Source organism: Sus scrofa, chromosome 8, assembly GCF_054392235.1.
Source record: "Sus scrofa isolate SSC_HxYL_T2T_F1_AM1 chromosome 8, Sscrofa_HxYL_maternal_Yorkshire_Landrace_v2.0, whole genome shotgun sequence".
Classification (NCBI taxonomy): Eukaryota; Metazoa; Chordata; class Mammalia; order Artiodactyla; family Suidae; genus Sus; species Sus scrofa.
Genome location: NC_139390.1, coordinates 124,499,872 through 124,514,022, shown reverse-complemented (window position 1 = coordinate 124,514,022; position 14,151 = coordinate 124,499,872). Strand labels below are relative to the sequence as shown.

Here is a 14,151-nt window from a genome sequence, read left to right as displayed (position 1 = left end):
TTTTTTTTTTTTTTTTTTTTTTTTTTTTTTTTTTGTCTTTTTGCCTTTTCTAGGGCCGCTCCCGCAGCATATGGAGGTTCCCAGGCTAGGGGTCTAATCAGAACTACAGCTGCTGACCTACACCAGAGCCACAGCAACACGGGATCCGAGCCAAGTCTGCAACCCACACCACAGCTCACAGCAACGCCGGATCCTTAACCCACTGAGCGAGGCCAGGGATCGAACCTGCAACCTCATGGTTCCTAGGCAGATTGGTTAACCACTGTGCCACAACACTAACTCCAGCTTTGCTTTTAAAGTTGTGGAAATTTTGGATTGATTTAGACACTTTATTTTCATCTGTTTTTATTAGGATGTCTATTCAACTGTACCTATTGATAATGGACATAGCTTGGCATTATAAAAGAGTTGGGCAATCTCAGCTCTCTTTTAGTCTGTTACTAACACTGAGTAAATTTATTGACACTTCATCTCCCTGTACCTCAATTCTAAATCTAAAAATGGGGTAGGGAGGGAGGGTATTAGATGATCTAACGCCTTTATCAGTTTTAAGTCTATGCTTCCGTTCCCTTATGGACCCACTGTAAAAAAAAAAAAAAAAAAAAAAAAAAAGACAGGGTGAGAGAACACGAGAATACTGATATATGTTGTTTGAGAACATCACATCTTGTATAAGTGTGTGTGTGTGTGTGTGTGTGTGTGTGTGTGTGTGTGTGTGTGTAAAATACATAATATCACTTAGTAGAAACAGCTTCTGGTCTTTTCCCTGTTGTGTGTTCTTGTAGTGTTGTGTATGCTGTACTTTGGGCTTATCCTTTTGGAACAATATTCAACAACAGTGACATCTAGTGACTACATGCTATATATGATTCAGCAAAAACTTAAATGGCCAATTCTTAGTCTTCTAAATGTGAATGACTCACTTTGTGACTTAGCTAAATACTTGAAATCATTATTTATCTCTCCCCCATATAGAATTAAGAAATATCAATTAAATTTGACAGTTGCATTAGTAATTGGATACATAACTTAGATTTTCTTCAAAAAATCATACTGCATACAGAGTTAAATATTAACTATTCTACATGAAACTGCAATTTTTTCCCATCCATTGAGAGTGGCAGAACTGGGAGTTGAGTTCAGGTGTGTTTCAATACATAGTCCATGCCCTTAGCCACTATACATCACTGCCTCATAATAGCTATTTAACATATATTTTTTACGTGAATGTTAGGTAAAGCATATGGGTAAATGTCTGGGTTTGTATATATCGCTTTAGAATCTTTGGAACTATTGCTGCCTTCAGCCTAAAGTCTTTTTGGGTCTACATCAAAGATCATCAAATAGGAAGTTCCTGTGTGGCACAGTGGATTAAGGACCTGGTGTTGCTGCAGCTGTAGCTCAGTTCACAACTGAGGCATGGGTTTGATCCCTGGCTCAGGAACTTCCACGTGTCTCAGGTACAGCCAAAAAAAAAAAAATCATCACATAAAAACAACTATGTATGCATCTACAGTCAGCTAAATCTATGACAAAGGAGGCAAGAATATACAATGGAGAAAAGAGAGTCCCTTCAATAAGTGATGCTGGGGAAACTGGACAGCTACATGTAAAAGAATGAAAGAATGAAATTAGAACATTCTCTAATACCATACACAAAAATAAACTCGAAAAGGATTAAAGCCCTAAATATATGATTGGATACTATAAATCTCTTAGAGGAAAACATATTATAAAACCCTTAGAGGAAAACATAGGCCAAACAATCCCTGACAAAACTGCAGTGGTATCTTCTCAGATCCATCTTCTAGGGTAATGACAATAAAAACAAAAGTAAACAAATGAGACCTAATTAAACTTAAAAAGTTTCTGCACAGCAAAGGAAACCATAAACAAAACAAAGAGACAACCCACAGAATGGGAGAAAATATTTGTGAATGAAGCAACTGACACGGAATTAATCTCCAAAATATATAAACAACTCCTGAAGCTCAATATCAAAAAAAAAACAAACAACCCCATCAAAAAATGGGCAGAAGATCTAAACAGACCATTCCCCGAAGAAGACCTACAGATGGCCGAAAACCACATGAAAAGATGTTCAACATCAATTATTAGAGAAATGCAAATCAAAACTACTACTGGTATGGTGTACCACCTTACACCAGCCAGAATGGCCATCATCAAAGTCTACAAACAATAAATGCTGATGAGGCTATGGAGAAAAGGGAACCCTATTACACTGTTGGTGGGAATGTACATTGGTACAACCACTGTGGAAAATTAAAAATAGAATTACCATATGATCCAGCAATCCCACTCCTGGGCATCTATCCAGAGAAAACCATAACTTGTAAAGATACATGTACCCCAGTGTTCACTGAAGCACTATATACAATAGCCAAGACATGGAAGCAACCTAAAAATGTCCATCTAAGAGAAGTGGATAAAGAAGATGTAGTACGTATACACAATGGAATATTAGCTGTAAAAACAAATGAAATAATGGCATGTGCAGCAACATGAATGAACCTAGAAATCATCATGCTAAGTGAAGTTAGACAGTGAGACACAAACATCATATGTTATCACTTATATGTGGAATCTAAATAAAGGATACAATGAACTTCTTTGAGGAACAGATAATGACTCACAGACTTTGAAAAACTTATGGTTTCCAAAGGAGAGAGGTTGAGGGGGGAGGTATGGGCTGGGGTATGGGATAAAAATGCTGTAAAATTGGGTTGTGATGATCATTGTACAACTATAAATACAGTAAAATTCATTGAGTTTAAAGCCAAAAATAACAACAACAATAGTGTAAGTCTTTCTGAAAAAGTTGATTTGAGAGCTAAATCCACTAAGAATACTCTTTACAAAGAGTATTCAATCTGTATCATTTTTTTTTTCAAGATAATGACTAGGCGTCATTACTCTTTAATCAGAACAATGTAAATCTGGACAATACTACTCCAATTCAAATGGACTCGCCACTATTAAAATTCCTGTTAATTTAGTGTTTGTTCTAATTAATCAGATATTGTCTTGAATTTTTACCTCTTTTTAGGTGCCTAGATCTTGTTTCCACAGTAAAATGCTAAGGTATTCCAGGGTTCAGAGCATGTTTGATACTCTTGTCTTTTTCTTAGCACCAATCACAATGGCTTTTCTCACCCAAAGAATAAGTTACTTTGAAACTTAAGTTACTTAACAACTTATCCAGGTTTTCCGACAACATGGCATCAAACCATCTTGTCAGCTTTCTCGGTAGGTCTCTTGATGCTACTATTTCAGTCAAATTAAAATGTTAATTGTTCTCCCATGCATTATTTGTTTTCTTTAGCTAACCTGGAATAACTTCCTACTCCACCTCTTCTTTGCAAATTCTATGTGTTGCTTAAGGGTTATTCCAGGAAAAGCTTACCGCAAGGTATAACCAAAACTGGAAGTCATCTTCCCTTTTGAATTCTGACATCATTTTATCTCTTGCTCTCCTCCTTATACCTCTCCAGTTGTCTATGCTTGGCCTGCTTTACAAGCTTCCTTTACTCTATGTGTCCCTTAAATGTTGAACTTCCTCAGGTTTCTCTTTTATGCCTTTTATCACTCTGTTTCTTAAGCAATATTATTTTCTTCCCAATGGCTCCAATTATGACCACTAAGGGATAAGCCGGGCCTAGAGAAGCCTTCTTGAGATTCTAACTAGCATATTTACCTAATGCTGAATATCTCGACTTGATCACCTTTACAGGCATCTTAAGCTCAATATATGCCCAACTGATCTCAAGACCTTTCCCCACCAATTTATTCCTTCTTCAGAGAATTTCCTGTTTCTTATAACTAGGCTTCTACCATCTACCTAGTTGCTCAAATTAGAAACCGAGGAGTCATTTCTTCTTCCCCCTTCTTTCTTCCTGCCAACATCCAATGAGTTACTAAGTCATGAAAATACAAGCTCCTAAATACTTAAAGATTTTGTTCCCTTCTCTCCATATAAATTGCCACTATCCTAGTCTAGGCCATAATGGCCTTTCCCTTTCAACACTGTAATGGCCTTTTCAACTGTTTTCCCCACTTCCAGCCTTGGTCCTCCCCACTGCAATTTCCATAACGTAGAGCAATCTTCTAAAATGTAGGTGATTATGGCAAGCTCCTGCTTAATATTCTTCAATGGCTTCCCACAGAAGAAAAACGTCCCAACTCCTCAAACCCAGCTTTACAGAGCAGTCTGTTATAAAGGCTAACATCTTTGCATATGTCCTCATTCTTCACTTGGTATTCCAAACTTCACCTGTACTAAACTGTAGTTCCTCATACTTGCCATGCCTCCCATATCCAAGACTTTATTTATTATGTATGCTGGCTCCCAACCCCACATCCCTGCATTTTGCCTAGCTAGTTCTACACAGTTTAAGAAGTCATTCTGGTAGAAGCTCCTTTCAGTTTGCAGTCTTATTGTGGCATCCACCTCAGCATTTTAATTGCTCGTTTAACTATCGTCATTCTTTTATTTGAGAATATTCATTGAGACTCCACTATGGAACTGGCACTGTAACCTTCTCCATACAGAATTTAGTGTATAGAATGTTGTGGAAGCGCATATGGTATGTGGGAGAGGGTCCAAGGAATGCATCTCAATGACTCACATTTCTGCTTATTTTTCTGGTAGCAAATCAGTGCTGACTTCATTTATGGGTTCTTTGAATTACCTAACACAATAGATGGTAGATAAATTTCTAATCCCATTAACTGTTGGGTTTTAAACACATACAGAAAGTTTTCATATTATAAAAGGACTCCAGCCAGCCATTACTTTCTCTTTAGAAGAGTTTTTCTTTGCTGTCAAATAAATGGATACAATGGAGTGTTAAAAGGAAAGAGGCAAACTACCACAGTGAAAGATAAGGGACTTTTTGTCAGAACGCTGTGGTTAATAATTCTGCCATGTACTAGATATGTGTCCTTGGTCAAGACCCTTACCCTCTCTGAGGCTCAGTTTTCTCATTTGAAAAGGTAGTTACAAAATCAAATAAGATAAGAGAAAATAAAAGCATAACACAAAATGTAAAGGCGTATCCAAACACTATTATTATTGTTGTTAGACTACAGATCTGATCTCCCTGTTACTGGTCATCTCAGCTCTATAGGCAACAGAATTTCCAAATCTCACCCTGCATTTTTCCTTTACCATAAAAAGTAGACTTCTGTACTTTAATAAACACACATTGGTGGAAATGTTAAAAAACAAAACCAAATAATGTATGATTTCCCTTATATGTGTAATCTAAAAAATAAAAATTAGGGAATATAACAAAAAGAAACAGGCTCACAGACATAGCGAATAAACTAGTGGTTACCAGTGGTGAAAGGGAATGGGATGAAGGGCAAAACAGGTGTGGGAGATTAAGAGGTACAAGCTACCATGCATAAAATAAATAAACTACAAAGATATATTGTACAGCACAGGGAATATAGACAATATTTTATAACAGCTATAAATAGAATATAATCTTTAAAATTTTTAAATCACTATGCCATACACCTGGAACTTACATAGTATTGTACATCAACTACATTTCACTTTATTTTTTTCTTTTTTGGGGGGCCCCCCACACATGAGGCATATGGAAGTTCCCAGGCAAGGGGTCGAATTGAAGCTATAGCTGCCAGCCTACCTACCCCACAGCCACAGAAACACCAGCTCCAAGCCTTGTTTGTGATCTACACCACAGCTCACAGCAATGCCAGATCCTTAATCTACTGAGCAAGGCTAGGGATCAAACCCACATCCTCACAGATAACTACTCGGGTTGGTAACCTGCTGAGCCACAACAGGAACTCCTATACCCCACTTAATAGAAAAGTCAGATAACAACAAATGTTGACAAGGATTTAGAGAAATGGGATGCTCATCACTTGGTGATAATGTAAAATGGTACAGCCATTTGGAAAATAGTCTGGCAGTTACTCAAATGATTAAACAGTTACCATATGACCCAGTCATTCTACTTTTAGGTATATGCTCAAGAGAGCATATGTCCACACAGAAACTTGTACATGAATATTTATAGAAGCATTATTCACAATAGCCAAGAAGACATAAACAACACAAATATTCATCAATGGATGAATGGATAAGTAAAAGTGGTATATAATCGAGTATTATTCAGCCAGAAAAAGAATAAAGTATGATACACATTATGATGAACCTTGAAAACATAATGCTAAGTGAAAGAAGCCAATCACAAAAAAAATCACATAAAATATGATTCCATTTATATTAAAGTACAGAATAGAGAAATGGAGACAGAAAGATTAGTGTTGCTTAGGGTAGGGGTGGGGTTTTAGCTAAAAGATATGCTATTCCATCAGTCTTCTTGGAGTGATGAAATTGTTTTACAACTGTAGTGATGGTTATACATATCTGTGGATATAAAAAAAATTTCAATTGTATACATTAAATAGATGAATTTGTTATGCATGGTATGATATGTGAATTGTGGCTTAAAAATGGATTTAAACAAAAACAAAATACACACACACACAAACACACACACATGGATAATCAAGCCAAAAATTTTAACAAATAAATATTAAAGGGACAAGAGAGAGAGAAACATCAACATCAAAAATTTTAACAAATAAATATTAAAGGGACAAGAGAGAGAGAAAGTCCAGAATTTAGATAAGTGAAGCAAAAAAAAATTCAAGCCACAATTTTTTTAAAAAAATGTTAACTGGAAGGGGAGATGGCGTAAAAAAGTAACAATCTGAACCATTTCTCAGTAAAATGGTAACCCACTGAACTGGAAGAGTTAGGATCTCTGAGTTCAAGGACTAGTTTAGCTACTAACTTAAGCACTAATACCCAGGTTGTCTACCTACCCACCATGTCAGTCTTTCACTTCCTTGATTTCCCTGGCTCCTATGATCTTTTTCCCATCCAATCTCAGCCACCCTGTCACAAATATATGGCCACTCACTTCTGGCTAGCTATGCCACTGTGCTTCTCTAGTATAGCAATACTAGAATGTTTGTATCTCCTCAAAATGTATATGTTCAAATCCTAACCTCAATGTGATGGATTAGGAGACGGGCATTTTGTAGGTGATTAGCCCAGGAAGGCAGGGTACTCATGAATGGGAGTGGTGCCCTTATCAAAGAGACCTGGAGGGCTCCCCTGCCTCTTTCAGCCATCTATGAACCAGGATTTCGACTCACAGATGCTGACTCTGCTGACACCTTGATTTTGGACTTCCTAGCCTCAAGAACTGTGAGGAAAAAAAAAAATTCTGTTGTTTACAAAACACCCAAACTATGGTATTTTTTTGTTATAGCAGCCTGAACAAAGACAAATATGACTGCCTATGTTCAAAATGACTATTCTATATCTTCTCTTCACCTCTTAAACCTCTTATCCAAAGATTCTTCTTCTCTTTTATTGATCTTGCCTCATACTATTGTTACACTCATTAAAAAAAAAAAAAGAGTATGAGGCAGAAACTCATCTTCTGATCACCAAATCTACCCATGTATCTGCATCTCTATACCTATACTGGCCACCTTTCTTCTCATTCCTATACATTTTATGTTCATGTTTCTAAGCCAACATTTCTACATATTTCCTGGACCTTATCCCCTCATTTTCTCAAAGACAACACTCCTAAAATATACATTTTATCTCAAATACTGTATTTCCTCCCTCTATACTGGATCATTCTCCCATTAGCCTAAAAACATACTTAAGCACCCTCATCTTTAAGAATTGTACTTTGACCTCACATGTTTTTCTATTAAGTCCATTTCTCAGTTGAAGTGAAACATCTTGAGATGTCTGCTGTGCTATATTCACTTCTTCACATCACATTTATTCTTCACTGTGCTTGTCAAGGCACATAATTACCATCTGTTGCTAAAATCTGATGATAAGATTTATTTCACCTCACCTCTCAGTATGTTTCAGTACCAGTGGCCATGCTTTGTGTCTTGGTTTTTGTTTTTTCTTTTTATGGCTGCATCTGCAGCATATGTAAGTTCCCAGGCTCAGGGTCAAATTGGAGCTGCAGCTGCCAACCTATGCCACAGCCACAGTAACACCAGATCCCAGCCACATCTGCGGCCCACACTGCAGCTTGTGACAACACCAGATCCTTAACCCACTGAGTGAGGCCAGGGATCGAACTCATTCTTCACAGTGTGAGGCCCTCAACCCAAAGTTGGATCTTTAACTGGCCAAGCCAAAACAGAAACTCCTGCTGTCTTGGCTTTTTAAGTCACCATACTTTTCCTGTTTTCTTCCTACTTCACTAGCTACTCCTCTGTCTCCTCTGCTTGCTTCTTCACCTCTGATCATTGAAATGTGCTCTATGAACATACTTTCCCCAGGTAGTTTTTTCTACGTGCTGATGCCTCTCAACTTTGAATCTTTGGTCCTGCATACAGAACTAAAGACTCAGAACTTATTTTAGATTTTATTTTATTTTAATTAATTTATTTATTTGGTCTTCTTAGGGCAGCGCCTGCAGCATATGGAGGTTCCCAGGCTTTGGGTCGAATTCCGAGCTGTAGCCACTGGCCTACGCCACAGTCACAGCAACACGGGATCCGAGCAGCGTCTTGAGACCTACACCACAGGTCATGGCAATGACAGATCCTTAACCCTCTGAGCAAGGCCCGGGATCGAACCCGCAACCCTATGGCTCCTAGTCAGATTCGTTAACCACTGAGCCACGATGGGGTACTCCTATTGTAGATTTTAATAAGCATATCAAACTTAAGGTGAACAAAAAAAAAAATACTCCCCCCTCTATACATTTTCTTATCTAGTCTTTTCCATTCAGTAAATGGCACAACCATCCACTAAAGCTAAGACAAAAACCTAGGAGCTTCTCTCTTTTTCTCACCCCTATATTTAAAACATCTCCAAGTTGCTAGGGCCTGCCACCAAATATATATCACATCCATCCATGTTTACATCACTGCAGCCAAAATTGTGGTCATTCTTTCCTGGATTCCTCCAAGTGTCTTCTGCTACTAATCTTGCTTTCCACCCCTTTTAACCCATTCACCACATAACACGTGGAATGAACCTTTTTACAATAAATCAAATTATATTACTCCCTTCCAAAACACTTCCTACTGGCTTCTCATCACACTTTAAATAAATTCCAAACTTATCCCATGGGTAGATCTCCACAGTAGATTCAAAGCCCAACATGCTTTGGCCCCTACCTATCTCTCCAAACTCATCTTATACCACTTTCTCTGCATTCCAGTGATGGTGTTTTTGATGGTCTTTTAAAAAATCAAGTTCTTTCCTCTCTTGGGCTTTTACAACAGAAGTTTCCTTTACCTGCAATGCTTTGATCCCAAATATTTCCATGGTTGGCTTTTTTATATCACTGGGGTCTCAGCAGAAATGTCAGCTCTTCGGAGAGGCATTCCCTAATCAATCTAAAGTAACCCCTCCCTCAGTTCCTCTCACTTCATACTGTTTTACGTCTTCACTGCACTCACCACTATCCAAAATCTCCTTGTTCATATATCGTTTACCTGTTTATTTTCTGTCTTTGCTACAACTTAAGCTCCATGAGAACAGGGATTTTGCCCGTCTATTTTAACCACTGCATTCACAATGCCTGGCAAAACAGCAGATTCCCTAAAAATACTTGATGAGTTCCTGTCCCTGACCAAGCCACTCACCGTCTCCAACTCACAGCTGTGGGCTTACTATTGCTCGACTTAGTTCTGAGTATAGACAATACAAAAGCGAATAAGGCATGGCTCCTTAAATTCTCATCCATTTATTCTTTCAATAAATATTTTCTGAACTTATATTGTACTATCTTCCAGCCACTGCTCAATATCAGTGTTTAGTTCCCTCGTCAGTAAAATGGTGTTCTGTTAACCAACTCGATCTTACAGGGTGTATAAACAAGACGATATGAAAATATACAAAATGGGAAGTGCTATAAAAATGTTACTTTATAAATTGCTATTACTGCTCCTGCCTCTTTCCTTTTGTCTGGTACTGGGCAGGAGCTTAAGAGAGTCAACTGACAAAAGTCAACAGTATAATAAATTCTAGTACTCAAGGGAGGTAATAAATAGGAATACCCTTTCTGTAGTCACATGGTGACTAAAAAGTCGGGTGCACGAATTCTTTATCTGTGATAGTAATAGGTGTTAATTTCCCACACCTCCGTTGCACAAATAACAATACCACTGATCCCTATTAACGTTAGGGAGTGGGGTGTGACCTCTTTTGGTGCCACCCAAGCCAATCATCCCCCTCCACTACCCCATCTGATTTTTCATCGACTATAGGACACACACCGAGCGGCGTCAGTGACCAGGTTTGGGCCTGTACAACTCTTATAAGGGCTCCTGAATGATAAGCCTGACACATGGTACCTGTACAACTGTCCTCGACCCTTCGAAAGCACCAATCTAAAGCGCTTGTCCACCGTGATAAAGCTGAAAGAAATAGGCGAGGCGAGAGCCCTGTGAGGAGGCAGGTGAGCCTTCCCAGGATCAATCCTGGAACCCATCTCCAACCACCGGAGCTCACGAAGTTTCATGTGTAGATATTTACCGGTTAATATCGGCACCGGTGAATGTCTGCGGTTAATAAAACTAACTTTTCACTCAGTCTTTTCTGACCTCTTCCTTCTTCCTTGCGAATGCCGGGAAAATGAGAGAAAGAAACGGAGGAGGAAGGGAGAGACTAAAGAAGAGAGATGTGGGGTGAGGGAGGAGAGAACCCAGTCAGGGAGAGGGGAGAAAAAGATCTGTGGCTGGTTCCCCAGCGCCGGGTAAAGGGGCAGATGGACGCGCCTCTGAACTAACGGAGGAAAGGCGTTCCTGGGGGCGACTGGAAGGGAAAGGCTGCGGGAGACTCGGGACTTGGGCCCAAGGTGAGAGTACAGAAAACTGGGCCATACCTACCACTCCTTCGGCATCCTCCACGACCCCGGGCGCGGCCCTTACGCCCAGCAACCGCCGCGAAAATCTCGAGCAGCTCTGGAGCAAATGCCGCCGGACCTCGGAGCGCGCGGTGGGCAGCTCGGACGCCGGCGTCTGGGCGGGGCCGGGAGAGGGGCGTGGCCGGGCGAGGGGCGGGGCTAATAGCAACGGGGCGGAGCTGGAGGGGCGGGGCTGACGCGTTTAATTGGTCGTGGTCCGCCCCCATCTGGGAAGCTAGAGGGCACTATGGTTCACTGGGTCCGCCTGGTGTTGTTTTCAGTCTCTTCAGCCCTTTTCTTTCCGTATCTCTTCTGAATATTGATCAACTGTAGACCAATATTGTTGTAGGAGTCCAGGGATACAGTCGACCCCTGTAACGTCAAAACTCACGTCATGTTGCTCCTTAAATCGTCTTAAATTTAGTGCAGTCTTGGGAATTCCCAGGTGTGGCTCAGCAGGTTACCAACAGGGCTAGTATCCATGGGGATGCTGGTTGGATCCCTGGCCTCCCATAGTGGGTTAACAATCTGGTGTTGCTGTGAGCTGTGGTGTAGGTCGCAGACGTGGCTTTCGGGGTCCATGGTGCTGTGGCTGTGGCATAGGCCTGCTGATTCAAGCCCTAGCCTGGGAACTTCCATATGCCACAGGTGTGGCCCTAATAAGCAAAAAGACAAATCAAAACAAAATTAATGCAGTCTTAACAGAGCTTGGCGTTTGGGGTCACGACTGAGTTAAAGTTTAGCACTGCCACTTTATAGCTATGGGACCACATAATCTACCCAAGCTTCGGTTTTCTTATCTGTAAAGGATGTGGTGGTGTTGTGAGACTAAAAGAACTGATGCGTGGCAAGTGTCTGGAACAGGACTTGATACAAAGTAAACACTCAATATCCTGTTATCACTATAAACCTTTTTTTTTTTTTCCCTCGCACGAAATCTTAGGTGGAAACCTTTCATATGAAACAAAGGAAAGCAGAGTTGCTCTTTTAAAGGTGGTCCCAGAAGCTTTGGGTTCTCATTCCCATAGGTGGTCTTCAAGTTTCCTCTAATGGAATCCCCAAGCTTGCTAAAACAGATGAAAACAACTGTTATTGGAGAAAGTCCAAACTTAGAAAGTCAAACTGACCTTTTCTATTTTTTTCTCCTGATACTCCAAACAACCTCTTCTCCTGCACACACTGTATTCCTCCTTGCCTTCATGTTTTTTCTAAAGTCATTCTATCGGGAGCGGGAGTGCTCCTTTTCTCCTTATTTATCATTTAAGATATGACTCAAATTACAACTCTTTCTTGGGTGACTGAATAAGAGATTCTTTTTTTTAATTTAATTTAATTTTATTTTATTTATTATTATTTTTTTTGGTCTTTTTTTTTTGCTATTTCCTTGGGGCGCTCCCGCGGCATATAGAGGTTCCCAGGCTAGGGGTCAAATTGGAGCTGTAGCCACTGGCCTACGCCAGAGCCACAGCAACACAGGATCCGAGCCGCGTCTGCGACCTACACCACAGCTCACAGCAATGCCGGATCGTTAACCCATTGAGCAAGGGCAGGGACCGAACCCGCAACCTCATGGTTCCTAGTCGGATTCATTAACCACTGCGCCACGAAGGGAACTCCAAGAGATTCTTTTTTACTGTAACCTCCTCCTACCTTCAGCATGGTGTAGACAGCTCAGAAAGGACTGAGTCATTTTCTCTCTTGTTTTAGGAAAGCTCACAGTTTTTTGTGATTACAGGGTTAAGGAAATGCTTTGTTCTCATGGTAGGTAAGGAAAAAACAAGTAGATCCCCAAGGATACTGGGAAGAAGGACCTTTGAGAGGAGTCTGACGGCCTCCAGGGCTCTGCTCTGTGCCCCATATGCAATACAGTGCTGGAGGTCAAATCCTTTCCTTTTAAGGAAAATGGAGGGCACATTAACAAACATGAGTTTTGGAATTCTGACCAGGTCAGAGGGCTTGGGCCATATTTAATTTAGAGTAGTCAACTGAAACATGTGCTATTACTTGCTCCCAAAATGGCATGAAGCAATTTCCATTTGTTAAACAGGACTAAATTATTCATATAGAACATTCATACAGAAATATGGTGTTCTGAAACATTTAAAAATAATGTCCACTGATTTAAAGACAATATGGTGCAAATGTAATAATAATCACTTGAAAAACATCTAGAGAAACATCCAAAGCCTCTTTTCTGGTAAAAAAAAAATAAAAAATAAGTTAAAATAATTAAATTGGTAATATTTGTAAATGCCATTAAAAGCAAAAACTTTTGAGGAGCAAAGAGAACCTTTTTCATGAGAGCAGTTTTCACCAAGTGATATGAAAGTAGATTCAAAAATATTTTCTTTTTCTTTTTTTTTTTTTTAATCTTTTTTAGCTATTTCTTGGGCCACTCCTACGCCATGTGGAGATTCCCAGGCTAGGGGTCGAATCGGAGCTGTAGCTGCCAGCCTATGCCAGAGCCACAGCAACGCGGGATCCGAGCCGCATCTGCAACCTACACCACAGCTCACGGCAACGCCGGATCCTTAACCCACTGAGCGAGGCCAGGGACCAAACCCGCAACCTCATGGTTCCTAGTCGTATTCGTTAACCACTGTGCCACGACGGGAACTCCCCCCAAAATATTTTCTATATAAATGGTTCTGTACTTCTGAAATAATTTCAATAAAAGTAGAACTTTGGCCAGTGATCTATTTGGTATGATTTAAGTGCCAACTTTAACAGTCCAACCTATCACTAATTCTCTTTATCAACTTTAAATGCCAGGCTTTACTGTACTCCATGCTTCATTTTCAAACTTTGCTAATATGCCAGCCCTCCATCTAGCTGTTCCCTTCTTCACCTCCCTAATATCGACTCAACAATCCAAATCATATCCACTCTTCAAGTCTCACTTCCTTCAAGAAGTTCTCACTGACAACAGTTTTGAATCATGTATTTAGATTACAGATATTTGTACATATTTTATTTCCTTGTAAGGTTCTTGAAAGCAAGTATCATGTCTTATTCATATTTGTATTCCCATCAGTCCCTCTCCCACTAGAATTCAAGTTCCACCAAACAGAATCTCTGAATATCTTTTTCATCACTGTACTTCCCAGCACCCAGCATAACTGGCACATAGTAGGCAAGTTACAAGTATATTTAGAGTGAGTGAATGAATGGATTTTAGAACATAAGC

The 14,151-nt window shown here is 39.9% G+C and overlaps 1 protein-coding gene across 11 annotated transcripts in view; it reads right to left on the bottom strand.

Moving 5' to 3' along the window:
• Window positions 1-11,071, bottom strand: part of SLC9B1 (solute carrier family 9 member B1) — an 89,789-nt gene extending 78,718 nt beyond the window's left edge. For 6 of the 11 annotated variants that reach the window (XR_014813310.1, XM_084973309.1, XM_021100732.2 and 3 more), the window contains exon 1: window positions 10,948-11,071. The gene's annotated coding sequence lies outside the window, so the exon portion shown is untranslated. Of the gene's footprint in view, window positions 1-10,943 lie in introns of all 11 variants that reach the window. The other 5 variants (XM_084973310.1, XM_084973308.1, XM_084973312.1 and 2 more) reach the window with 1 other exon arrangement.
• Window positions 11,072-14,151: the final 3,080 nt, after the last annotated feature.